General features: G+C 37.2%; 1 protein-coding gene and 1 long non-coding RNA gene across 43 annotated transcripts in view; one reads left to right on the forward strand and one right to left on the reverse strand.

Moving 5' to 3' along the window:
- Positions 1 to 27,102, reverse strand: part of camta1a (calmodulin binding transcription activator 1a) — a 639,110-nt gene that overhangs the window by 414,921 nt on the left and 197,087 nt on the right. The window lies entirely within an intron of this gene.
- LOC141380516 (uncharacterized) lies at positions 21,522 to 26,976 on the forward strand. The gene is made up of 3 exons (XR_012398593.1): positions 21,522 to 21,647; positions 21,739 to 21,904; positions 22,627 to 26,976. It is a non-coding gene; the product is annotated as an uncharacterized lncRNA (long non-coding RNA).

A 27,102-nucleotide genomic window follows, 5' to 3' on the forward strand; every position in this document is an offset into this window, starting at 1 on the left:
TAATATTTAACCGTGACACTCTCCATCCGGTGGACTGGCCTAATGTGGTTGCCCCCAGACGCTCTCCAGGCGTCTAACCTTACCATGTACTGAGAGAAGCAAAAACACATCAGATTCAGTCCGTCTGCATTCCAGCTGAGCTGGGATAACTATCTGACGCCTGTGGGATGGTCTCCAGGCGCCTAACCTGACCAAACACTAATGACGACCCATGAAGGACAAATCCAGTGAGCTGATGGTTATCCGGACTAGAGCAGCCCAGTCCTATCATTTCGCTCTGTGTGAGAGATGGCCATCTGGGACACTTACTTTGAGGCAGAAGGTCATTGTGGAGTCCAACAGACAATCCACAGCACCTCATCTTCTGCCTCTGCCACAGCCTGATAGGAGAACAGGGTCTGGTCACGTGATCTCCCCGCGGCCCGTTCAGCAGGGACCCGCCCGCTCCGATAGCACGGGGCCGTCACATTCGTCTCTGTCAGAATGCGGCGTGCCATCCATTCATCAGCTCTGCCAGCCACTGCCACCCCTCCGCCCTGAGACTGTGCACATCCAGGCCTCACTGCATTCCAGTCATATGCTGGAGCTACTCACTGCAACACTGATGTTTTTATTTATTAGGCCTTTCATTACCCTGGAGGTAAAATTCCAAATGCTTTACCATCGCCCATACAATATATCCGTTTCCCGCTGTGAACAAACAACAACAACAACAAAATCTAGGGCTAAAGTGTAGGTGCAAAGTGTATGGTATTGCATTGGCCTATATTTATTTGTGTATGCATGTTTAGGTGGGTCTAAATGCCAAGCAGCATTACTCTTTCCTGGACCGAAAAATGCAGTCATTACTCATAACCATCACCTAAAGCAAGGCTTTTCAAGAAAAGTAGTACCCTTGAATATGATGGTCCCTTTGCAAAGCACCCCTACTTAAATTATAAAGGCAGCTATATAGTTTTATGCCCAAAGTTAGAGGAGTTATGAGGTATTATAAGAGCCCAAATGCAAAATAAAGTAATTGGGTTTTATATTGTTACCGTAACAGAGCCAAAGTAGTTCTTATTAACCGTCTTCCTTTTTCTTTCCTGAACAAATTTAGCTTTGTTAGGCTTAATAACAGCCCTAATAAATTAACAAATATATATTTTGTCAACTTATAAAGGGACTCACTATAGTGACCCCCTCAGGTTTTAAAACCACTGGCTTGAAGCCTGGATTCTTTTCAATCTGTACATAAATAAGCAAGTGTAAACTTGACTACCCCACACAGTATCTCAAAAGAATTTTAATGCTTATCATTTCAAACAATGACCGAGAATGCCTTTATCTAGGCATGACCGGCAGATCCAAAGCAATCTGGACAATTCCAGCATCTGGAGATGTGGTGTGAACCCCTGGTGTTCAATACCGTCCACGAAAAAAAAAAAAAAGTATTATTGATCCCTAGGCCGGCAAATTCAATATGGTCTAAAGAAGTTAAAATTGTGGATCTACAAGCCAAGCAATTCAATAGTGTTCAACTCATGCAGTGGAGAGGATCTGGGCACTGTCTGATTCAATACAACAAACTGAGAAAAGGGGCTAGGAGGGCTGAAGAAACCAACAAATGCAATACTGAGCTGCCTGAGAGGAGATCTGAGAGTCAACAAATTTAATACAACCTCTTTATCCCCCTCATATGTTCTGGCAACTAGATTTAGTGCGAGGAGGTCCCCCAAGTCCCCTGAGGCGCTCGAGAGAGTATTCTAAATAAACCGGAGACTTTATTGCGTGTCTCCCTCAGATGCTGCGCCAAGTCCTACTTTAATTATGACAAATCCACGCCATGTGCTTCTCATGGCTGCCAGTAATGGGGAAATGCTCAACGTACTAAAAAAGAGCAAAACAACACACCAAACTAGATTTTTGCATTCTTTCAAGAAAAAAAAACAACAACTGGTGTTCGCCTCTTGCAGAACTTGCGAGTGGTGTTTAGTATGTTGCAACGCAAAAAAAAAAAAAGTTTACTGCTTGTTCAAACTACTTTAAAATGAGTTGAATGAACCCAATTCTTGAGGGTTATTTTGAGACAACTTGTATGTTCAATCCAAGTGTGCTGCACGCCTCCTTTTGAGTGACACTCCTGGCCGTTAGATTACCCCCTGAGGGCTGGCTGCAGTCTTAAACCCCGCCTCCCCTATGGTAACAAACAAGACTTAAAAAAAATAAAAAAATAAAAAATTATACTTGCAGTAAAATTTCCCAAAAGATGATTTTGGTCAATAGAGGCACTTGCTATCAAGCTGATATAGGTTTAGATGTAAGCGGTTTTATTTTTGTAAACAGTATGTTTTTAGCCAGTAATTTAATGGTATAAAAATGGGGCGTGTCATTGTGATTGACAGTTGTGATTGACAGCTTGGGAGGAGATGGAAGCATCAATGTTCAATTTCTGTGTTAGTTTACCATGATAAAATGAGTTGTTCAGTAAACCAGACTTTCTGACCTACAAGATTTAATCGATCACGGGTTATTCCGTTAAATGTGGGCTTTTGTTTGCTGATTGCTGAACGCTATGTAAGGGAAAACAGGTTATTATTATCTATCAGTAATTATTTTTATGGGTCTGAAATAATATTTAGGAAGACAAAACAAATGTTAGCCTCCACATCGATTTCCTGTAATGTTATTTGAACTTGACTTACAGAACATTTTGAATTTCAGCACTTTATCGAGTTGACCTACTGAATTTGCTGTTTCAAAAAAATGAACATTCTATAAAGAGTATATATTATATAACAAATACAACTGCAAATGTTATATTGTATTTATATACATAATTTACTGTTGGCTTTTAATTTGAAAACACCTAATAAACATTCAAATGAATGTAAATTCCTCTTTGCCAGACATAATTAGGGCATCGAATAAACCAAATGAAAACAGAGGCAAAAAAATAATAATAAACAATATGCAAGCGATGTTCAGCAGCTGACAGACATCAGTTTATTGTACAAATTGATAAAGATTATTTACTAAAGTGCTAAGATGTGTTAACATTCTGTTCATATTTAGAAATAATGCTGTATCTTTTGCTAACATAAATGCACTATTTCCCTCCATGGTAAATAGCTGTCTATAATACTTTGGGTCCAGTTGATTTTTAATTTAAAATAAAAACTTTTCTAAGAAATATATGTGTTGTTTATGTGTTACTTTTCATAGTTCACAAATGTTATTTCTACCCTTATGACGATAACACATACCAACAACCTGTTTTAAGAAAAAAAAATTTTCTTCATCACCATAGCTTAGTCTAACTTAGGCTAGAGCGTATGATAGATTGTTTATTTTGTAGTCCAACATACAGTTGAAGTCAGAATTACTAGCCCACTTTTGATTTTTTTTTCTTTTTTAAATATTTCCCAAATGGTGTTTAACAGAGCAAGGAAATTGTCACATTATGTCTGATAATATTTTTCATATGAAGAAAGTCTTATTTGTTTTATTTCAGCTAGAATAAAAGCAATTTTTAAAGTTTTTAACATTTTTAAGGACAAAATTATTGGCCCCTTCAAGCTATATTTTTTTTGATAGTCTACAGAACAAACCATTGTTAAACAACAACATGCCCAATTATTACCCTAACCTGCCTAGTTAATCTAATTAACATAGTTAAGCCTCTAAATGTCACTATAAGCTGTTTAGAAGTGCCTTGAAAAATATCTAAAAAAATATTATTTACTGTCATCATGGCAAAGATAAAATAAATTAGTTATTAGAAATGAGTTATTAAAACTATTAAGTTTACAAATGTGTCGAAAAAAATTTCCCCCCAATAAACAGAATTTGGGGGAAAAAAATAAACAGGGGGGCTAATAATTCTGACTTCAACTGTATAATGTTTATACTAAATTAATAAAAACAGCCTACATCACACAGTTTTTTTAATTAATCAAGTAAGTGCTTAAATTTATTGAGGGAGCATATGGACGGTCAAATGAGAAGTTCGGTTGGCGTGGTTGATTTGACGTAAAAGCGTTTGGTTAAAAGTTAGATTCTGCCGCTCAACCTCTGGCTCCATCTGGTAGTCTTTCTGTGCAAGCTCAGGCACCAATTTCAGAAGTTTTTTGCAAAAGTTTGTGCCCATCATGAGGTGTTTTACATTCAAAGTGCTCAATAGGAAAAGGCGCTGTCACATCATACATATATTTTACAGTCATTGGTTCAATCCACTTAAATTTGAAAAAACAAGTAAGTTAACTTTGGAATTGTGTAGAACCCTGCATTTTTTTAATGTAAGTCTTAAAGTCTGTGGAATTCATTCATGTCTGTAGCACAAACCGTATGAGATTTGTCCAATAGGAAACAACTCTGTTAGGCTTTATACAGATTCTAATAATAGCTCATTCATATACAACACAGCTTACAAGAGTATAGGTATAGTGCATCAGGGCCTCTCGTCTTGGGAGGATGATTTTCTCTTATCTTACACAAGACATTCATCACTGTGGCCAAATTACAGCATGAATTAAGAAGCGATACCATAGCCTGGTGTTCAGCAGAAACAAGATGAATGTGATATACGCCACTCATGAGGATAGAATTAATTTTAAGGAATGTGAAAGCGCAGCATCACCGTCGCCAATAACAAAGTAACTCATTTGAATATCCACCGCATTCTCTCAGGACATTAGGATGAGAGAGTTCTTGCGAAAACCGAGGAGCCTCAAATGTGCGTAATAAAGTTTTTTTAATTGCGAGCTTTGTTTCTTAATTTGTGGCCGGTGACATTAAAATTACCCATTAAGTACAAACTGGTGAATGCGTTGTTCTGACAGGGCAGGCAGACTGTGCGTGAGGGAAATTTTTTAACTAAAAGTTATGCTTTGAACATAAAAAAGATGGCTCAAAATGGATGCTGCGGTTGTAATCCTGCACAAAGAGGCGGCTAATAAAAATCAGCTCAAGGCAGATGAAGCACTCGTAATTCAAATGCATTCAAGGCACCCATAAATGAACTCTGCAGAAAAGGCTATTTTTGTCGTTTTTCTCCTTCTTGCATCTCCCCCTTTTTTGCCTCACGGATTCACTGTTAGGTCTATTTGGGAATGCTGTGAGAACAATTGGATAAAAACGGCTATGTGAACATCCTGAGAAATGGCATCTGTCACAAATATTTGAAGACTCTGCATGCTGGCACTTGTTAGAAAAACATGTTTATGCTACTCAGTGACCTAAGGCAATGAGTGTATGAAGCTGATAGGCACGACTCTGTAATCAAGCATAAGATGGCACTGATCGATGTCTAAATCTAGTTCAGTTCAATCTATACTCTTAAATACAGAAGCTCTTATAAAACAAACAAACAAACAAAAAAAAAAAGCATTACAAATCCATTCCGGACCAGACTGCTGATTGGTCAATAAAAGCTCCGGCAATACTTAAAAACTCACAATACAATAAAAACCATGAAACAAAACAGCTGTTCAAAGCATCTTAGAAAATATTCGCTCATCATTTACATGATAATGGCTATGTTTTCTGTTGGGGGAGGGAAAAGGCATTTCATTTACATCCTGAAATTTCACTTGGTGCATCACTATTAAAATATATCTAAAATGCTTTGCTGTTGTTTACATCTCCTAGTGGGGGCAAAATGACATTTCATAAATCTGCATTATAAATGTTGAGGGGGAAAATACAGTATATTTTACTGCCCTTTAAGAAAAGTTAGTCAAATCAGCAATATATTCTCGCAACAATTACATCATAAATTTGTTTAGCTCAAGTAATCTCGAATAGGGCTGCACAATATATCCTCTCCGCATGGATATTGCATTGTGTGAGTCATGCAGGGTTGTAATTGGGATTATAGTTACCCAAACATTACATTTAACAACATAGTGGAGTAATTTCAAATTTTAACCTGAGTGACAGTTTATTATGTGCATATGTTTTTAAGGCCTGACTGTTAAGAATATGAAGCAAACTTGATCCATTTGGGCACGATAAATTAAAGGTTTGTAGTTTAAACATTAATTGAACATTATATAATTATTTACTCAAAACAATACTTTATTATTATTATTATTATTATTATTATTATTGTTGTTATTGTTATTATTATAGTTATTATTATTATTAATAATAATATTGTTCATATTATTATGCAGAGGTTAATTAATGTCTGCTTTTGAATGCTGTTTGACTCCAGAGAAAATAATAAATTATTGTTTATTTGCATCTGGTGTCTGTTGTATTTAACTATGCTTGTCTTTTTTTACTATTATTATATTTTATGCAGATACAGTCCGCTACAGAATCATCCCAACCAATCTAAAATTATAAATCCTTTACAAGCCATTCAAATCATCTGGTGAAATTGCATTTATATTACATTGAATGAAAATATTGCAATATCAGTTTTTTTTCCAATATTGTGCAGCCCTAATCTCGAATATACAGATGAAGTCAGATCTATTAGCCCCCCTTTGAATTTTTTTTTTTTTCTTTTTAAATTTTTTTTCAAATGATGTTTAACAGAGCAAGACATTTTTCATAGTAGGTCTGATAGTGTTTTTTTTTTTTCTTCTGGAAAAAGTCTTATTTGATTTATTTTGGCTAGAAATAAAAAAAAATATCTAGTTATTTATTATTTACTGTCATCATGGCAAAGATAAAATACATCAGTTATTAGAAATGAGTTATTAAAACTATTTTGTTTAAAAATGTGTTGAAAAATTGGGGAAGGGAATAAACAGGGGGCTAATAATTCAAGGGGTATAATAATTCAACTGTATAATCTAAATTTTAAATTTTAAATTTTCTACTATAAAGATCAAGGTTTTAAGGCCAATTCACACTGCACCATAAGACGCCAAGCAACATATGTTTCTATGTCTTGTCAAATCAGTGAGTTGGTTGGCACTGTCTGCCAATTTGTGGAATGCCTATGACTTTACTTAAAGAGATAATTCGCCCAAAACAGCCAATTCTGCCATCCTTAACTCACCCTTCACTTGTTACAAACATGTTTGTCTTTTTTTCTTCTGTTGAACACAAAAGAAATTACTTTGAAGAAAGCTGGAAACCACTGACTTGTTTTTCCTACAATAGAAGTCAGTAGTTTTCTGTTTTCTTTAAAAAGTCTTCCTTAATGTTCAACAGAACTCTTCCAGAGATCTGGAACCACTTGAGGCTGAGTAAATAAAAAGTAAATTCATTTTTGAGTGAACTATCGCTTTAATCTAATCTGGTGATTGTGAGCGCTGTTCAGCATTAGTATATGCATTGTGGATCAATAATATTTTGAATAACACCAATGATTCACTAACATGGAATCTAATTCCATTTCAAACCAGCAAATGGGGAGGAAAGCTGAAGTTTAAATCGATATCCCCAATGACCCTTACAGTACACCTCTAAGCAGATTTTCCAAGCAACCAAATTGCCTTTTGAATTGATTCCATCAGCTCAACAGTAATCAAACTGACTGTATGGCCAGATTTAATAACAATAAAAAAACATGTCAGTCAAGGCATCTAACCATGCGCATCTCAGTCAGTAATTAAACATCCGATAACAGCTCTGATCGATGCTTTCATAAAGAGGCTCCAAAAGATATCCACCTTGTATTTAAAAATGACACAGTGTGACACCGCCTCGACTGGTGTTTTGTCAAAGGCAGATAATTTGAGTTCACTATGAGCCTCTTGAACCTCAAAGAACATGTTCATTTCCATGACTTTGATTTCATTATGCATCAAAGATAAGTGTCTCACTCTCTCCATCCCAGGACTCTATTTGTCAATGTCACCGAACAAAGGCAAGGGGCAACTTATTCATGCCAAACATGCCTCCAGTCTCAACTTTTGGTTCCCCCTTTGAGCGCTCTTTTTTTAATTAAAAGAGGTCTCCTTTCTTCTCCTTTAGCGGAAGAGTGCTTTCTGATACCTCCCCCTCTTACTCTGTCTCCGAACACACTGCCAACTCCCGAGAAGAGTCGGGCATGATAACATATCTTTCAATTACAGTTTTAATGTGACTACCATTCTTCTACCATTCAGTGCCATCCCCTCTCAGCAGAGCATACCTGCAAATGGAGGAGTGACACATGGGCCTGCATAGAAACGGCTTCAATTACACCTCTCACGCTCTGGTGGCGAGCAGGAACTCTCACAGTGTTATCAGCACGCTGCTGTAGAGGTGTGTGTGTATGTGTGTTTTCGTGGGACAGAGTGCCGAGTGAGAGGGAAGACACTCCCCCCCCCCCTCACCACCCCTCTCCACACCCTTCAAAAATAGACAGGAGGGCAGATTGAGGCCTGAGATTAGCAGACGTGTGCTCACAGAAGGCCAGGGAGATACAGTATTGAGAATGAATGGCCGTGTCATGTTGTCAATGTTGTAACCTTGGCAACAGACGGAAAACTATTTTTGTCCCCCCGCTCGGCCACTAGGGTGGTGGCTGTGAGGAGTAGATGCGGCAGGAGCGTCCTTTCACTACATCAAGGACCAGAGGCCACGGTTGACAGTTGTTTAAGATAAAATAATAAAGCGCCATCATTGGATAACACCACACTGTAAAAAAAAAAACTATTTACAATCTATTAACTCTTGTGTACTTTTCAAATTCACGACCCGTTCGTTATGTTCGTGGCATCCATTATAATTTTTTGATTGCGAAGCCATGACACCATATAATCATGCACAGTGTTCGAATTATACTGTGGCCTTCGGGGGAGCCAACTTTTTTTTCTAAGGGGAGGATGGGGTTGTTGAGCTTGAGAGTCCCTTGTAACAATGATGTAGGCTAAAAACATACATGATCCCTATTAATATCTATAAATCTAAAACAAATATTTAAATAAATTTGTTTGTTTGCTTGTTTTCTCTACAATAACTTTCTTTGACTATTGAAAGTATCTTTTGACTGTTTTATTTTTACATGCACAAACAACAGCCTAAACAACTCAACAGAACAAGTTTGTTTGGCATGCTGTTTCGGGAAAGAGCCCTGAGCTCATAAGATCCTCAAGCCTGGGGCTCCTTCCTGTTTGCAAGACGAGAGGAGAGTTTGAGCTCAGGTAGACCTTAAGAACTTCTCTGCTGTAGTAGCTAATGAACATATAGTGATTGCTCTAAAGAGATAACTACTTAGTAGGAGCATGTCTATAGTGCTGATTTGGATTAGTCAATTAACTTAAGATGCATGTTTTTGGACAGTGGGAGGAAACCGAGGAACCTTGGGGAAACCCACGTAAGCACGGGGAGAACATGTAAACTCTGCACAGAAATGACGGCTGGCTTGGTAAGAACTAGAACCAGTGACGTTCTTGCTGTGAGGCAACAGTGCTAACCACTGGGCCACCGTGCCCTGTTAGGAAAGAAGGAGAAGGGGGGATTCTTTAAAATGAAGATGGCTGTTATATGGAACTTAGGGTAATTATAATGGCTTAGGAATCGTCTGATTGGTGAATCATAAATTGAATAATGCGGGACCATCCGCAAACAATCATAAGCATGTGATCCTCTCGAAATTTGTTTATAAATAAACGTCACCTAATTTTACCTGCAGTCCTTCTGTGAGTTCAAGATGATAGCATTAAAGAAAGCATTTGCTTTTGTATTTTACATAAATGTCATGGGATCTCACTTTTCACTCATTTAAAACATAATCACGAAATCGAAAACAAAAGAAACACCATTAAAAAAGGGGTTTCGTTTTGTCAAGTTTACCTGCTTTCAGCTTAATTGTCCTTTTCAAAAAAAAAAAAAAAAGAACATTGTATTGGCCCAATGTTTGAAGCAAATAAAACCAAATACAATGTCAAATCATTTGTTTCTGAAAATGAATAAGTGTCTAAACGTCCATATAAAAGCATCTGGCTGTCAGTCTTTTGGCATGTTACCATTAAGTGGAGTGGTACACTTTTATGGCCGTTTCCACAGTCAAAAGGCATACCGTACCAAATCGTACCATACCACTATTTGGCACCCTTTGCAAAGGATACCAAAGGTACCAAAAGACGGAGCTAGACGTGCAGCTGAACGCTATTGGCTTACAGAGATTCGTCATTTGCTCGCGCACCAAGCCAGAATGAAAACAAAAGAACCGCCATGTTTTAAATACACAGGCGAGACTTTACACCATACTATTATATACATATAATAATGAGCCATGGTCGACCTGAGCTCAAACAAACCTTGTCGTCGTCTTGATGAACAACCACAAAGCCAAGAAGAACAAAATTTGCTGTGCCCTCTTTTTGTTTAACGAGCCTGTCTAAAAGTGAGAGTGGTTTCACTTTGTCTAGAGAGTTAGTGATCTATATTTGAAATAACAAACTTTTTGAGCTCATATTAATAACCTGCTCATGATCATTAAATCGCTTTGATATCCGATCCTGTCAGAAAAGGAAAAAAACACGAAAGTGAAGCGAAAAACAAAAACAAATAGAAGCTAGAAAAAATAGCAGTAAGTGATGCGTCTACAAACTAAAACATGAACAAACTGCCATGTTTAACTATTATCATGTCACCTTTTGGACTATTATAAACCTGGAATGACAGAATTACTTTCTAACAAGAGGCTATTTGTGCTGCTGAAGATTAAAGACACATACAGTATGAGAGGTTTGCTTTGACAGCTGCACCTACAAACAATAATTCCGATAGAGCGATCATGTGGTGAATGCTGATCTTTTGTTGAGCCCAATGAGCCTTGCATCTAAAATTAGAGCAAGGGTGTTCTTTTGGTGACATCGCTTTGACTCACACGCTGAAAATGGCGGACGTGAAACAACAAACTAGGGATATGGTGATGTGTGCCTGTCAATCAATGTAGGCGGGTAGGGGGACTGCACTCCTACTTTAAGTTGCAGTCGGTCTAAAAAACGCTCCAATTGGTCCACTGTTTTTATGTTATTAAATTGAAAAAAAAAGACTGGGTGTGTTTATATCACGCCAATATGATGGTCTATACACTATACCTACACAAATGTCTGTCCAAACAGCTTGAAAAGTAGATTTTTCACTATAGATGTCCTTTAATTGTTATTTAATAATTGGCCCAAACATGACCCATACTTTAAAAAGATTAGAATAATGTCTGGATTTGTTTATTATTCTAGTCAATTAGCCATTCTGAATGTTGACTGGAATTGTCTATTATCCTTCATTTAACATTTTCAGAAGTTGCATAACATATCCTCTTAACAAGCTCGGACAAAAATATTAGCTCAACATATTTTTGCTCTCCCAACAGTGTATTAATTAGCCTTTTTTACAGTGTTCTTATATTGGCAAATGTGTTTTTAAATGGGTTTTCTGGTTCTAAATTAAAAGGTAGAAACCCCTGACAAACTTGACACTGTCAAATCTTGCACAGAAAATCGTTTCCTTCTCAAAACTGTCATAAAGACAGAAAGTACCAGGGCAAAATACAGGCAGCATTACCATATCATCATTATGGCTGTCAAGACCCACCATCGTCTCTGACATCAGTTAACAGTATGAAACCTTCATACAATGAGGTACATCAGCTCTACATATATTTCGCAGAGCTTTCAATTTTGTTAAAGCACAGAGTGAAATGTTAATGACTAGAGCAGAATAAAAATATATATGTATTATATAAAAGGCCTAAAACAAGCTGTAACTCTCAAAAACTAGTAAAATAATAATTAATAATAATTCATTACGACATGCACATTGCTTTAGTCTAATGTGACCATCATTAAAAAATAAAAAAATTATAAAACACCCATACTGAACATTGAAGAAAGTGAAACAAACTTTCATAAACAGCCATCTTTCAATATGTTTAAGTGACACACATTTAATCCAGCTGAGACAAATAACTGTAGTACACTTGGTTCTCCTTGTCAGAGTTCTTTGTGTAATGAACTAATGTATCATTCATAGTTTAAAAGGGCTCTTGTTCAAGGGCAGAGTCTCATATTTGATTCATTTTTGATCAAAACAACACTTCATTTGGATGTTCGGTGATTATTTGCTACTCGTGGAAAGTCAAAGCTCTGTATTAAAATCTAATCTTTGCACACCAAACCTGGCGAACGCTGATGAGCCACGAGCCATTCATCATTGCCATTACTCCACCCCCTACCTTCATCCTTCATCTGATGCTGGCCAGATCTCCACCCTGAGCCCCCATCTCCTCTTCTCCCGCTCACTAGAGCCATTTATTTCCCTTCCTTCACTACATTTGTGTCTTCCTTGCTTTCTATTATGCCAGTCTCACTAATCCTCGTTTCTCTGTTTCCCATTGGCCTACTGTGATCTGAAACACATTTTACATTGGAAGCTGACCATGAATAGCTATGAAAAAAACTCATTTACAAAATTAAGTAAATTAGATAAGCCCAATCCAATGGGGGAAAAAAAAACATGTTTCTGTGTTTGGCTCTAGCAGGAATGATTTTAAAAAGATTAAGCAGAAACTCCATGAGGATTGTATAATGCTGACTGTCTACAACTTAAATTAATGAATACAATGTTGTTAAATATATTAGCAAATGCGTTGAAAGTAAAAATATACAGTGGGTACGGAAAGTATTTAAGACCCCCTTAAAAATTTCACTCTTTATTATGTATTGCAGTCATTTGCCAAAATCATTTAAGTTTTTTTTTTTCCTATTTATGTACACACAGCACCCCATATTGACAGAAAAAACACAGAATTGTTGACATTTTTCTAGATGTATTAAAACTAAACTGAAATATCATGTTATTAAATATTCAGACCCTTTGCTCAGTATTTAGTAGAATAACCCTAACAGCCATGGGTATTTTTGGGAATGATGCAACAAGTTTTTCCACACCTGGATTTGAGGATACTCCTTGCAGATCCTCTCCAGTTTTTGTGGAGGCCACTGTGCTCTAAAGTGCAACATAATCTTTTTTGTAACCTTGGCTAGAGATCTGTGCCTTGCCACAATTCTGTCTCTGAGCTCTTCAGGCAGTTCCTTTGACCTCATGATTCTCATTGGCTCTGACATGCATTGTGAGGTGTAAGGTGTTATGGGCAGGTGTGTGGCTTTCCTAATCAAGTCCAATCAGTATAATCAAACACAGATTGAGTCAAATGAAGTTGTAGTACCAGATCAATAATGATCAGAGGAAATGGACAGCACCTGAGTTAAATATATGAGTGTCACAGAAAAGGGTCTGAACACGTAGGACTTAGGATGTGATGTTTTTCTTTTTTAATAATTCTGCAAAAACGTCAACAATTCAGCTTTTTTCTGTTAATATGGGGTGCTGTGTGTACATTAAAAAGCAAAAAAAAGTTCCCACTTTATATGAAGTGGCCTTAACTAATATGTAATTACACAGGAATTAATAGTTTGTTAAAATGTACTTATTGTGTAAATACATGTATTTACTGTGTACATATGCTTGATTAAATACATGTATGTAATTACATCTGTATTTAACTTTTGTAATTACATTTGTAAATACACTGTTGACCATCCCTTACACCTTAACCCACCCTTAAACCTACCCATACCACCAAACCTGTCCATAACCCAACCTCTATCCCAACTTAGAAGCACCACGTGTTCTCAAATACATTATAAACACAGTAAGTACATTGTATTTATTTTTTGATGTAAGTACACAGTAGTTAAGGACGCTTAATATAAAGTGGGACCAAAAAAATAATAATAACTTAAGTGATTTTAGCAAATGGCTGCAATGTAACAAAGATTGAAAAATTTAAGGCGGTCTGAATACATTTCATACCCACTGTACTGTATGTGGCCATTCAGAAATTAACAGACCCCCTGGAAAATATTAGGTTTTTTTTTAGTTTACTGCACTCTTACATATTTTTTGTCAAAAAGTCAAGAAAAAAATATTTTTATGTTGCTTTAACTTATTTTAGTTTCAACGAAAAAAAATGTAAGTTATACAAAGTTTGTTCCTGCGGAAGTGTGAGACTCTGAGACGGAGTGCAGATACACGTGCAGTTTGTTATGGGTCATTGTACTGGCCGAAGGTCATCAACAGGCGCATAAGAGAAGCATAAAGGTGATCCGATAAACAGAGTACAAATGTCATAACAAACATGGCAAGGAAACTAAACAGAAACTAGGAACATTGACAAGACTAGAAACAAAACACGAGAACCTAGACATACAGAACATGCAATGTAATAGTTCTTAACCAATAAACAAGACTAAGCAATGTATGTATGTATGTATGTATGTGTGTGTGTGGGATGTATAAATAATCCAGGAATCAGTCCATGTTGCGACACCAGTGGTGTGTGTGTGCTATCAGTATGAGATCAGGAACTGGTGTGTGCATGGTGCATGCCGGTAATAGTAGTTCGTTATAATGGCATGCTTGTAGTTCTCCAGCCATCTGCAGTCCCTAGATCACTGGTGATTGTTACAGATTAACTTAACATATTTAGTCCGTTTGATTGACGTAAATTAAGATGACTAGGCTAGTCAGCAAGATTTTTTACAGTGGGGATTTTTTAGGTATGGAATTAAGTTAAATGTTTATTTTCTATTAATCTCTTAACATTTCTTCCAAATGTCAAAGATAAATGCTGTCATTTACAGCTTTTTTTCTTCCAGGAAATGATATTATTCATAATTTTTTAAATTTTCTGTGTTGTCTAAAAATGTATATAAACACAACATATTCTGTTATTTAATGCAAACAAATGCTCAACATTTACATTTAGAAGCAGTATCCTCAGTGTGCATGTGTGTGTGTGTGTGTGTGTTTGCAGCAAGCACTAAATAATTCAAATTGAATAAGTCTGCAATACTGGAAAGAATACTTGAAATTCTGAAAGAAAGAATTTCTTTTCTTGTTTTCTCAACTTATGAACTACACGTATTTAATTAAATTAAGAAGAAATGAAGAAGTCACAAATCCAAAGACTTCTACAAAGGGAATTGTTATGCTCCATTAAGGTCGGATCAGGGTTGTAAAGTAACAAGGCCGATGTGATCTACGGCAGATACTGAATGCAGTAAGATTTAAAAGGGATGTTAGCGACATTGGAGGCATGTGCAATAAAACCCGCTGCATTTGCCTAATGTTCATGGCAAAAACAATTAAGCCTGGCCTATCAGAGCTGTTAACTCTTCTTGCTTTCTGTTGTACATATGAGCAAGCAATGCCTCACCAAATGTAAACAAACCTATTTATATTTTAATGAGCCATGAAGCACACGTACATAACAGTGTGAAAAGAGAGGGTGGGAGTAAAGCTATCTCGCATGTTATTTTATGAGCCAGTGTTTCTAAGACCCGCAGCCACAGCTAGGCAGCGTGTAGCATAATAAAAAGGGCCATATAGGGGCACGGCACAATCCTATAACTTTGTATGAGAGCGGTGACTTTGACGACTTGACATCTGTGGACTTTGATCATTCCCTCGCAATTCAGTTAATAAAAAATGACACCTACCCATCAGAACAGGCAAAGATACTCTCTCTGTTCGTCTGGGATAAATTATGATCAAGTCTCTGAGATGAGCACACAAAGACAGCCTATCAATACAAAAATCAAGACTATGCGACAATGTCATTCTGTTCTTGGGACTTAATGCCAAGGGGTATGTGACAAAACATAAAAAAATAATAAACTACTAATTATTATTAATTATAATAGATGTTAAATAAATAATGTCCCATCCAAAAAAAAAAAAAACATTTTAAAAGCAAAATTTTTGTAGACTTTAAGTGAGCATTAAAACACAGCAAAAGTGATACAGTAAATTCCTTCCTTCATTCATACATTCATTTACTTAAGCTTAGTCTGATTTGTCAGAGGTCGCCACAGCGGAATGAACCACCAATTATTCCAGCATATTTTTTATGCAGAGGATGCCCTTCTAGCCGCAACTCAGTACTGGGAAACACCCATACACAGTCATTCTCACACACACTCATTCACAGTGGTCAATTTAGTTTATTCAGTTCCCTTATAGCTCATGTCTTTATACTGTGGGGGAAACCGGAGCACCCAGAGGAAACCAGCGCAAACAAGGGGGAAACATGCAAACTCCACACAGAAATGCCAACTGGCACAGCCGGGACTCGAACCAGCGACTGAGACTTTGCTAACCACTGAGCCACCATGCTGCCCAATACAGTAAATATAAAAAACGAAATTTTACTTTAATTTTCTGGTTTGCCTATTGACAAGCAACTGATGGCAAAATATCTGATGATTAAAATACAGGCTTGAAGCTAGAAGGTGTTCGGGTGCTTCGAAAGACCCACCCCTCACTGACAAAGGTCCAGAATGTGTCACATATATGAACTCATTTATCTTATTTTAACTGCTACCTGTGTGCCACCATAATTGTAATAATAACCCATAGATTAAAAAGTGAACACATCTGATGTAAGTGAGGGCATCTTTCACTACTGACCTACTGTATTGTTGCTAAACAGAGAAAATATTTTACAGATAACTTATATTCTAAATCTTGGACCTTATTTTTGAAACAAAAAAATGGCCAATAAAAAGGCGTGAATCATCAAAAACAGACCATATTAAAATTTATTTGAATACTAAATTGGCTAATCATTATTATTATTATTATTATTATGTTTTATTTTTTTTAGCCAAATTCTGACTGAGGAAAGTTAAATGTGCTGGCCAGTTAATAAATGACAACAGACCACAGTTTTGTATTTAAAACTTTAACAGATTCCTATTTTTCCTAATGATATATGATATAATAAATTTGTATTTTAAAAATAATGTCTCATTCACACTTGCAGGGACTTTGTAGGTGCCTGTCGCTTTGGATGGCGACCTGCTTCAAATGCAGGTCTGTGTAGGTGTGTACAGCACAAATACAACCGGCCACAAAGCGAGCTGGCAGAGGATCATGTGAGCTGTACTGGTGCTCCTATTGGCTGTTGCTCAAGAAAGTCGCTCTTCATTTGCTTAAAGTTGAAGGATTATCCACTTTGTCGCACCACTCGACACGCCCACCTGGTCGCCAATATCCGCTGTCGTTGTGTAGACGGAGGTTGCCGAAAGTTGCTCACTCTTCATTGAAATGAACAGTCGCCTGTTGCTTTGCTACTTCGAGTCGCTTGTAGTCTCAATGAAGCTTAAGTATTCATTCATATTTATTTATTTTTAAATCTTTAGGAAATATTTTTGGTACATCAAAAAGTGTGGTTATGATGAGCACCCCCGACAAGCTAATTCAGCTAAAAATAGTACTTAAAATGGGTAAGGTCTATATCAGATACGCGGCCGGCGGGAAGTGTGATATGCACATTAATATAGCAGCATTTTTTATGACACTGTATAACAATAATTTATATTTTCACAGTACTGTGATGGTTGGGTTTAGGGTAGGGGGAGGGGGGATAGGCGTTAATAAAATACAATAGATGGGAAATTTAATAAATAATAGAAATAATTCTTGTTAACTTCCGGCCGCAACCATATCCGATCTAGCAACAACCTTTAAAATTTCACTAAAATTCAGTATTTAAATCTCATAATTAAATAGAAAATGAGACAAATAACTGCAAAAAGGTCAATATTTTGAGAAAAAAATAACCACCCCTTTCACCACACTGGCTACAGGCCTGATATAAAGAGTAAATGCCTGTGTTTTACGAAATATTTAACAAAATCTGACAAATGGCTTAAAGGTAGGGATCAATTCCAGTGAATTTTCTATTTACTGTGTGTAGCATATCGCAGTTGGTTTATGCTACAATAGCAGGTGTGCATCAAATGGGTCAGTAAACAGCAAATGCATTTATCAGAACACATTGACATAAATGAGACATAACCTTTTAATGAGGCAAATGGACAGGGTTACTGGTCAATAAACACAAAACTGCTAAATATGAGCTGAATAATCAATCAAGCAATCCATCACCACTCTCCGCACAACACACAATCATTTAAAGACAAAACACATTCTGTCTTCTCAGTCCCTGATGCTTTGTTCCTTCAATTTCACCCACACACAAGGGTTCCCTTTTCTGTTGTTGTGCTATGATGAGTAAAAATAGCAGCAGTACTTTAGGGCAGTTTGGCTGGCAGTGTTTTTGGGAAAAGCAGCTGAGTGTGGAGGATTAAAGCAGGATCTTCTTTGATCAGAGTTGTATTTTTATTCAGAACTAGTCCAGCACTCAGATTCACCAAATCCCTGTTGCCTCCTTGCTTGGGGCTCCCAGACAGGAGATGGCACTGTGACACAGACAGATGGGACTGCCTGGCACCAAAACAACTTAACATAAACACATATACTGTATATAGGCATAACAGCAGGGTCAAGCTTTGGCTTTATTAGCTTTTTGGATAGGTTCCATAACTAAAAACTTAGCAAACATAAGTGTCCTTATTCAGTTCAATTTATTCAATTCATCTTTATTTCTAAAGCGCTTTTAAATGTAGATTGTGTCAAAGCAGCTTAACATAGAAGTTCTAGTAAACTGAAACTGTTTCAGTCCAGATTTCAGAGTTGAAGTTCTGTTCAGTTCAGTTCAGTGTGGTTTAGATTTCACTGCTGAAAGTCCAAACACAGAAGAGCAGATCCATCGATCCGCATTACAACTGCTTCCCAAGGCTGCATTTATTTGGCAAAAAAAATCTGTAAAAACAGTAATTTTGTGAAATATTTTTACACTTAAATTTATGTTGAAATCTTTTAGAAATGTTTATCTTAAGTCAATGGGTTCTATTTTTAAAGATTTAAATTCAATGGCGCAAAAGCACCAAGGGGGTATCAGAATCCACTTTTGCTATTTTAAGGATGGATTATGGGTGTGTTTTGGGGATAACGTACATTAAACCAATCAGAAACTCACCCACTATGATCTTTAAGAGTCAGTTGCATTGTGCCATGGCAAATTCGCAATTTAAATGGCAGACTTTGTAAGTGAAAAAACTGAATGCTTGCCTGGTAAGAAAATGGTTAAAGTCCATTTGCGCAAGATTAAAAACCTACTGAACAATTCTCTTCTATTCGGACTCTTCCTTTCTGTAGTGACACTAACAATCTCTTTAAATAATAAATAAAAAACCCTGCGTCCTTAACTTTAGACTTTCAGGTGGCTCAAAATAGCAACGCGCCAAAATTGCACCTTAACATACCTCTTTTTCAGACCAGCATGCCCATGAGCACACACGGATGTAAATTCAATTCAATTTAATTAATCTATATTTCATGTCAAAGCAGCTTAACATAGAAGATTATAGTAAATTGAAACTGTGTCAGTCCAGTTTTCAGAGTTCAGTTAAGTTCAGTGTGGTTTAATTTTCACTGCTGAAAGTTCAAATACTGAAGAGCAAATCCATCGATGCACAGGTGACAAACAAACTTTACCAATTGATGAAATGCATTTGCTATTTAAACATCGTCGTGCAAAACATGAAAATGATACCAGGGCCAGGCTGAAACCAGCAAAAAAAAAAAAAAAAAAAACACTTACCTGACACCTGGTGTCTGATAGGGCTGTAAATCTTATTGATCTTAAATCTCGAAACATTCAAACAGTATTCAGACACAGAACTTCTTTGTTAATCTCACAGTATATAATTTTCACCACTAGATAGCATATTAAAAAAAAAACAAAGACGTATTCTGATGACGCCATGCATCATGGGAGTTGTTGTCATGATCACATACTAAAGCACTAAAAACTAATTAAAGCATCTTTGGTGTTTCCCTGTTTTCTATAAAACCAGAGCGGAAATCAAGGGAGTAACTTCATTAGCATGTTGCCAAAGGATAAGGTTCGATATGTAAAAAAAAGGTACATATTGTGCCTTTAAAGTGACATATTCTAGTGAAGATCAACTTCAAATACATATTGAATATTAAGCTTGCGGTTAGTGTTGGCAGTATGGTTTTTTTTCTGGGCAAAACTAAACGTACGCGTCCATGCAGTTTCTTGCTTCTGATGCTTCAAATGTTTACATAGTAACAGGCCTTTAATACATAAAAATGAAAATCGTTCTCTCTTTCGTTATGAAAAATTCCAAATAATCCACAAATCACATGGTTACAACTATGATACTTAGCATGACAGCTCCGACGCCTAGACTGCAGCTCTGCACAAGAAGTTTGGACAAAGGAGAAGTGGTCGTGCCCAACTGAGCCTGGTTTCTCTTGAGGTTTTTTCTATCACTTTCGTCCATTGGAGAAGTTTTTCCTCACCGCTGGCTTGCTTGGTTTGGGACTTGTGGAGCTGTGCATCGATTAATTAGTGCATCGATTAATTAGCTCTTCAGTCTTTGGACTGAAGAGCTAATAAAATTTAAACTACACTGAACAGAACTAAACTTTAACTCTGAAAATGGAACTGAGCTTCAATTTACTAGAATTTGTATGTTAAGCTGCTTTAACACAATCTACACTGTAAAAGCGCTATAAAAATAAAGATGAACTGAATTGACAGAAACGACTTGACATCACACACATCCTGCAATGTGACTACTGTGGATGTGCAAATCGAGATGTACAATATGTTGAGCAACATCTCTTAAAACGAATTGCTAACACTCTCAAAAATATTTCAGAATAGACGTGTTCAAAAAAACTTGTGTGTATCTTGCAAAAAGTTCAAGAACGTTTGAAAAGAACATTTTCAGTTACAGCTTATAAAAAAGGCAAAGTGCAAAAGTGTTGATGTGAGCTCGGAATGGAGTTCAAATCTCGTCGGACAGACGCAAACATCCTCCCGGCCCCAAAGACATGTAGTACTGTGATTGAGAAATGAGAGTCGAGAGAAGTGCAGCGTTGTCTGGGGTTTGAGGATGGGTGCCGGCGAGGGCTGCGGATCGCTGTTCACGGGTCTCAAATAGAGCAGGGCTGAGGGGCCAGGAGCGGTTATACAGACATCGGCAGCACATCTGTGAGTCCATGAAATATTCAACAGCAGGTCTGCTCAGCCAAGGAAGGCACAATCCGGCTCCTCACACCTTCTGCAGCCGTTAATCATTTATCAATAAGTATCCTGCATACCAGGCAGGGGAGTCAGGCTTGTTAAAAACAATCAGATGACACAGGGAAGAGGCGATCATGAAAAATAGATTCATTCAGGGTGGTGCATCATCCTCCCTTAGCTGAAATACATTTCTTCTTCTTTTTTGGGGAGAGAACTGAACACCTTTAGACCCTTAGGAGAGTAAAAGTATCAGAAGCATGAGTAAAACCTCAAACAGAGCTCAGCAATATGAACGTCAGCTCTAGACCTTCGAAACAAAAAGGACTGGGATGCAGAGTGACGTACACACTCTCAAACTACGTCATTTCTTTCACAAAAATTTTAAAGACTTGGCTCTAAACACGATTTAGCACAACTTACTCGAGGCTTGCTTCATCAAGCATAAGTTTTCTATCTCTGATGACCTTTACAAAGACTTTCGCATCTGTGTCCTGCGAAGCATAACTTTATAATAAAAACCACTCCTACATTCAAAAGCACACAGGAGGGATGGAGTTCAAAAGATGTGGGAGCACCTATTAACCTTGGACACGGTGTTAAATGTCATTATTTTCAGCTGACACTAAAGAAGGACCTGGGAGAGAGAGAAAAAAAAGCTTCTCTCTGGGCGATACTGCATGTAAATCACTCGCTCTGAAGGAAATGACTTCCCGGGGCTGAGCGTTATTAATCTAAATTCTCTGTAAGTCAAATTGTTGCACATAATAAATATGGAGCAGCTTGTGATGCTTATCCGCTGTGACATTCCATTCTTGCTAAACATTTTTTCCTAGTTTGAGCTCCGCTCAAGTGTGGATGGAGCTTTTCAAAGAGACAGCTCTGCTGAGTGGTTCGTGCCCGCGCCATGTGGTGCAGAGACCGGACACGGCGGGGAGGCGCAGGCCTGGTGGGGTGGAAACAGGGCTGGGACCTACAACTTCTGCTCTGCACTCCGAAACGGTAAATAGAAAGCCTATCCACACTGCATCCTCCAGTGTGTTCCATCTCTGTACTTTCCCTCTACGCCATCAGCCTGCTCCCTTAATGTATTTTTAATGGCCGTAAGTAAAACACTTCTCACCCGCACAACATACATGATTGAGTTTGCAGATTTAAGGATAAACCGCATGCTTTGGCGTGGGAACAGGGAGTAAGTGTATATGTCTATCCTCACGTATGACAACATGCATTTAGGATGGATCTAGTGGCACCTGGGAATAGAGTACATCTTTACACTGGTATGTCTTCAATCTGTGATCCCAGCTGCGTGTCTATTGCTGGAGCCAAAGGAAAGCAAGACTTATAAATCCTCGACCTGCCATATTAAAATAAGCAACCTTGACAGAGGCATCATTTGCATTCATTGTCACACCAAACACTTTGTCATCCCCCTCTTGGAAGACAGACCCATGCTAACCACATGCTTGAATGAGCGGCATATGCACAGTCATCTGAGGGCTTTAGACTTTAAAGGTGTTATTTCATGTAAATGTCACTAATCTTAGTGGTGTAAGGGATCACAGATGATCCGTGATCCATATGGACCATGCACCACCATTTCAATGGATTTTCCATGGATTATTTCCAAAGATAATAATCTTAAAATGCATAACATAAGACAGAAACTTTTATTGTTCCTTTACTGAGACTATTTTGTAATTCATTCATTCATTTTCCTTCAGCTTTGCCCCTTATTTATCAGGGGTCACCACAGCGGAATGAACCACCAACTATTCCAGCAAATGTTTTACTCGAAAGATGCCCTTCCAGCTACAACCCAGTACTGAAGAACACCCACACAAACACTGTGGCCAAATTAGTTCATCCAATTCACCTATAACGCTTGTCTTTGGACTGTGGGGGAAACCAGAGCACCCGGAGGAAACCCATGCAAACTGATCCAGACGGGACCCGAACCAGCAACTTGCTTGCAGTGAGGTGACAGTGCTAACCATTATGCCACCATGCTGCCTGAGCACATTTTGTAAAGTTAATAAGAATTGAACTGTATATAATGCATACACTTAAGACTGCAGTGTTATTTTTTACATCTGATGACTTAATTTAGTCTCATCTTAAAAACTCATGCTGTTGCTAATTTGCTTGTTTGTTATTTACTTTTTATTTTAATAACATTTATAATATATATTAGCTCATGTTTTTCATTTTTAGACTGCTGATTTGAAAAATTATCCAATCTGAAACTCAAAAATCATAATACGATCTGAATCGCAAGACTGGCCAAATAATTCAGCTGTCAAACAGTTGCACAATGCATTATGAAACACTCTCAGAAAGTTACATCTTTAAATTCGCCCTACTACAGCTGAACATATTCAGATCTTTTGGGCTGCTGTGTCGCAACTTGTGGTTAGAAGATTGTGTGTCAAGTTCACCTCAAAGATCCCTGTATTCTGCTCTATTCTGTTCTGCTCTGGCAAACCCAAGAATGTCCCCTAAAAAAACACAAAGGCAGTTGAACAGAGCTTCCTAAGGACCAGTCAGCCATCTAGATGGTGAGAAAACCCAATAATTCGTTCCTTTTGAAAAACAAAATTATAAAATATACCCAGCTAATAATCCAGCTGTAAGAAACATTCACTCTATTGATATCAATCAAGTGATGACTTGATAATGCTTGATTAATCAATTTTTGCAACTAGATTATCAAAACTAATACACATACAAATACAGTGGACAACTGCTTTTATTTAAAACAGTTACAACAGAAAACATTTAGAATACTGCAGAATTCCAGCAGGAATAATTAACAATTTATCAGTCAGATAGTTTTGTCTTAGTATCTAAAATAACCATTTATTATCTGATACCAATATGTTTGCAATTACATCATGCATCACTGTTAAAGGGTTCACCCAAAAAAGAAAATGTTCTCCCTCTTTACTCGCCCTCATATGACTATAAACTTTTATGAGTTTCTTTTTATCTGTTAAACACCAAAGATATTTTGAAGAAAGCTGGAAACCTGTAACAATTAACTTCCATTGTATTTGTTTTTTCCTACTATAGAACTGAATTTAAAACATGGACTCCACTCCTGGCAGATCACTGGTGAACTACACATATCCCATTAACGAATTACAATTCCCATCATGCTGTTTCACACACACTAGTTGCCGTTCACCACTGATGATTCAGACACAGCTAAATCCTGTCATTACTAATCCTCTGATCTTGGGCAATGTTGGCCAATTTGGCATTGTACGATGTCTAATGTGAAACACTGCGATGGACGATGGCATCGTCGTCGTAGGCAGAGGTAAATTAATTATTTATGAATAATTAATTAATTTAAACTTATTATTTGTAGCCTACCATTGTATTACCTGACAAGCATGGTCTTTGTTTTACCCACAACCAAATCATAAATAAATGAAGATAAATTACAAACAAATTACTACCTGTAAATCACATTTTCCACAGGACTCTGGCATGAATAGGCAGAGTGATCTGTGTCGTTATAATGGCGTCGACAAACTTGGTTGGTAAAAAAAGGTGCACAACCAACAGGAACCAACCAACAGTATCTGCATGAAAGCGAAAGATTGAAGCAGTGTACTGACACTGTGACACATTACTGATAGATTCAAAAGACTAAAGAGTCTTTAGATAGAGACAAGATGAATTAAATATCATGTTTAACAATTAAAGTGAGTGGCGATCCAGTGGTACATCCTTGATAAACTGTCCCATGTGCACTTCTCTCTGTGGTTTTGTGCTCAAAGCACCCGCTGACTGCCTGGAGCTCAGATGAGCACATATGCTACAGCGCATGCCAGAGAGAGTGTGTGTGTATGTGTATGTGTGTGTGTGTGTGTGTGTGTGTGTGTGTGTGTGGTCACATGATGTGCATTTTCAGCGGTATAGTGTGAACGGAGATCTTTTCAGAAATAAAAGATGAGACGCAAGTGTGAACGTGGAACATTTATGTTCAAAAAGCAATTATAAAACTAAGACGTATTAGTGTAAACCCAAGTGTGTATTTTTCATGAGTGGGTTGCTGCTGCGACAGTGGCGGGGTGGAGGATCGCGATACCCCAACTCAACCCTAATCTGAACAACTTATACACCACACATATACCAGTTCAGGACTGTTGTTTGCTGTCATTGTGTGTTAGTCTTGGGTTGTTTTCCTGGCTTCTTTCTGATTTTAGCTTTGTTGTTTTGTTATATTCTGACCACCACCTACCTCATGCCTGTTTTTCGACTACATTTTGGATGCCCTGCATGTATCTGTTTTGCCCCTGTATTGACCATTGCCCGCTTGCACGAATAAGCTTAATAAATTGCACTTGCATCCTACCTTTGCTGCTCGAGACCCATCCTCACGTGTCACAATGGTTACAGGTTTTCAGCTTTCTTTAAAACATATTTTTTGTGAGTTTAACAAAAAAAAAAAAAACTCATATAGCTTTGGAACCACTTGAGGGTGAGTAAATAGTGAGTCAGTTTTCATTTTTGTGTGAACTATCCCTTTAACAGAATATTGGTTAAAGAGCCCTGGTTCATTTTACTATGAATACAATCGCTATAAAATATGCCATTTTGCACATCCTTATGCACAAGCAGTCTATACAAGACGGGCACTGGAGGAGGAGTCTGGTGACCATGTGGTGGCAGAATACAGGAGGTGGAGGGACAGGGGGAGGTGGGAGCTGCTGGCAGGGCTGATTATGCAGGTGTAATTGCACACACATAGGGGGAGCGCAGCCTCAAGGTCAGAGTCGGGTGGCTCATCAGCTTCAGCCGGTAGCAGTTTAATTAACTCCTCTGAGGGACCCTTCCAAAAAGCCTCTCATTTCACATGCAGGAGCATAGACACGCATAGATGGGTGCCATACCCAAGCACCTTTAGGAAAACCGCGCTTATGAATGTTTACACACTCTCAAATATGCATAAGTGCTTTGCGTGTACCCTTTAAGAAAAAAAACGGCCACATCATATCCAATCACTGATGTCAGTGCGCATCATTTTAAAACATGGATTCAGCCCATTAGGAAATATTGTGCTGATGCATCACTTATGCACCATTTTGCAATTAATGTTGCAGTCAATAAGTAAAATAAACAGGGTCAATCCACTTGAGGACTAGAAAGGCATATGGAAATTAACTTTCTATGTTGTTCTTAAGTGCTGTGTATCAAACAAGATGCATCTGCCTTAAAAAAAAAGACACTTGGACGTGAGAATGATTATGGCACCACATTCAAGGGTCATTCCGAATGAAAGTGCACAAAATTGGTCACTTTAAAGGGCTCTATAGAAGGATTTTCAAAAGTAACAAGCGATGAATTCTTGATTCTTTAAATGACGCATATGATGCAAAAAAAAGTAAAAGTTTTGGTCTCCTACAGCCTTCATCCCTTAAATGCATTAATTTTGGAGGATAAACCCTTCTGAGGAATTAGAGCATAGGGATGAGCCCTTCAAAATTGAACAACAAAATTGAAATGCATAATACAATTCTGACTGATGTTATATGCAAATATTTACATATTTTTATTAGAACATATTATTTTAAATAATTAAATTCAAAATAATTAACATTTAATTTTAAATGCTTTCATAAGTGGATTTAGCCATTACAATATCAAAATCCATGATATGCAAATTGAATATCAATTTATATGTTTTCTAAAGATTGTAATCAACTTTATTATTAAATTACTACTGTTTTTAAACATTAACTGCACAGCAAGTCAGATTTTGTTCATGCAAGATGAAAAACAGGGAAATGTGGATGAGAATTAAATATACATTAAGTGGTCATGACGATAAACTAAAACTATTCCATGTAAATGTCAACCTTGCCATGATAAAGATTAAGTTTTTACCAACATATAAAAAGTTTTTTTGTGTAAGCAAGTATTTTACAGTACTTTAGAAATACTCAAAAATGTATCTCTGTCAATGTTTTCAAACAATTATATTTGATTTACCAAAGTCACACAAGTGGCAATTTTCATAAATTCAAAAATGTCAAATAAAATAAAATCAATAATTTTTTTCTCTATGGAAAGTCATCTTTTATCCCGTTGATTATCAATATTTCTTTTGGGTTGTGCAGTTCAATTCACAGAATTTCTACAAAGTATGTACAGCAAACTCACATACTTTTTTGGTCACATCCAAAACT

Source organism: Danio rerio, chromosome 23, assembly GCF_049306965.1.
Source record: "Danio rerio strain Tuebingen ecotype United States chromosome 23, GRCz12tu, whole genome shotgun sequence".
NCBI classification, from domain to species: domain Eukaryota; kingdom Metazoa; phylum Chordata; class Actinopteri; order Cypriniformes; family Danionidae; genus Danio; species Danio rerio.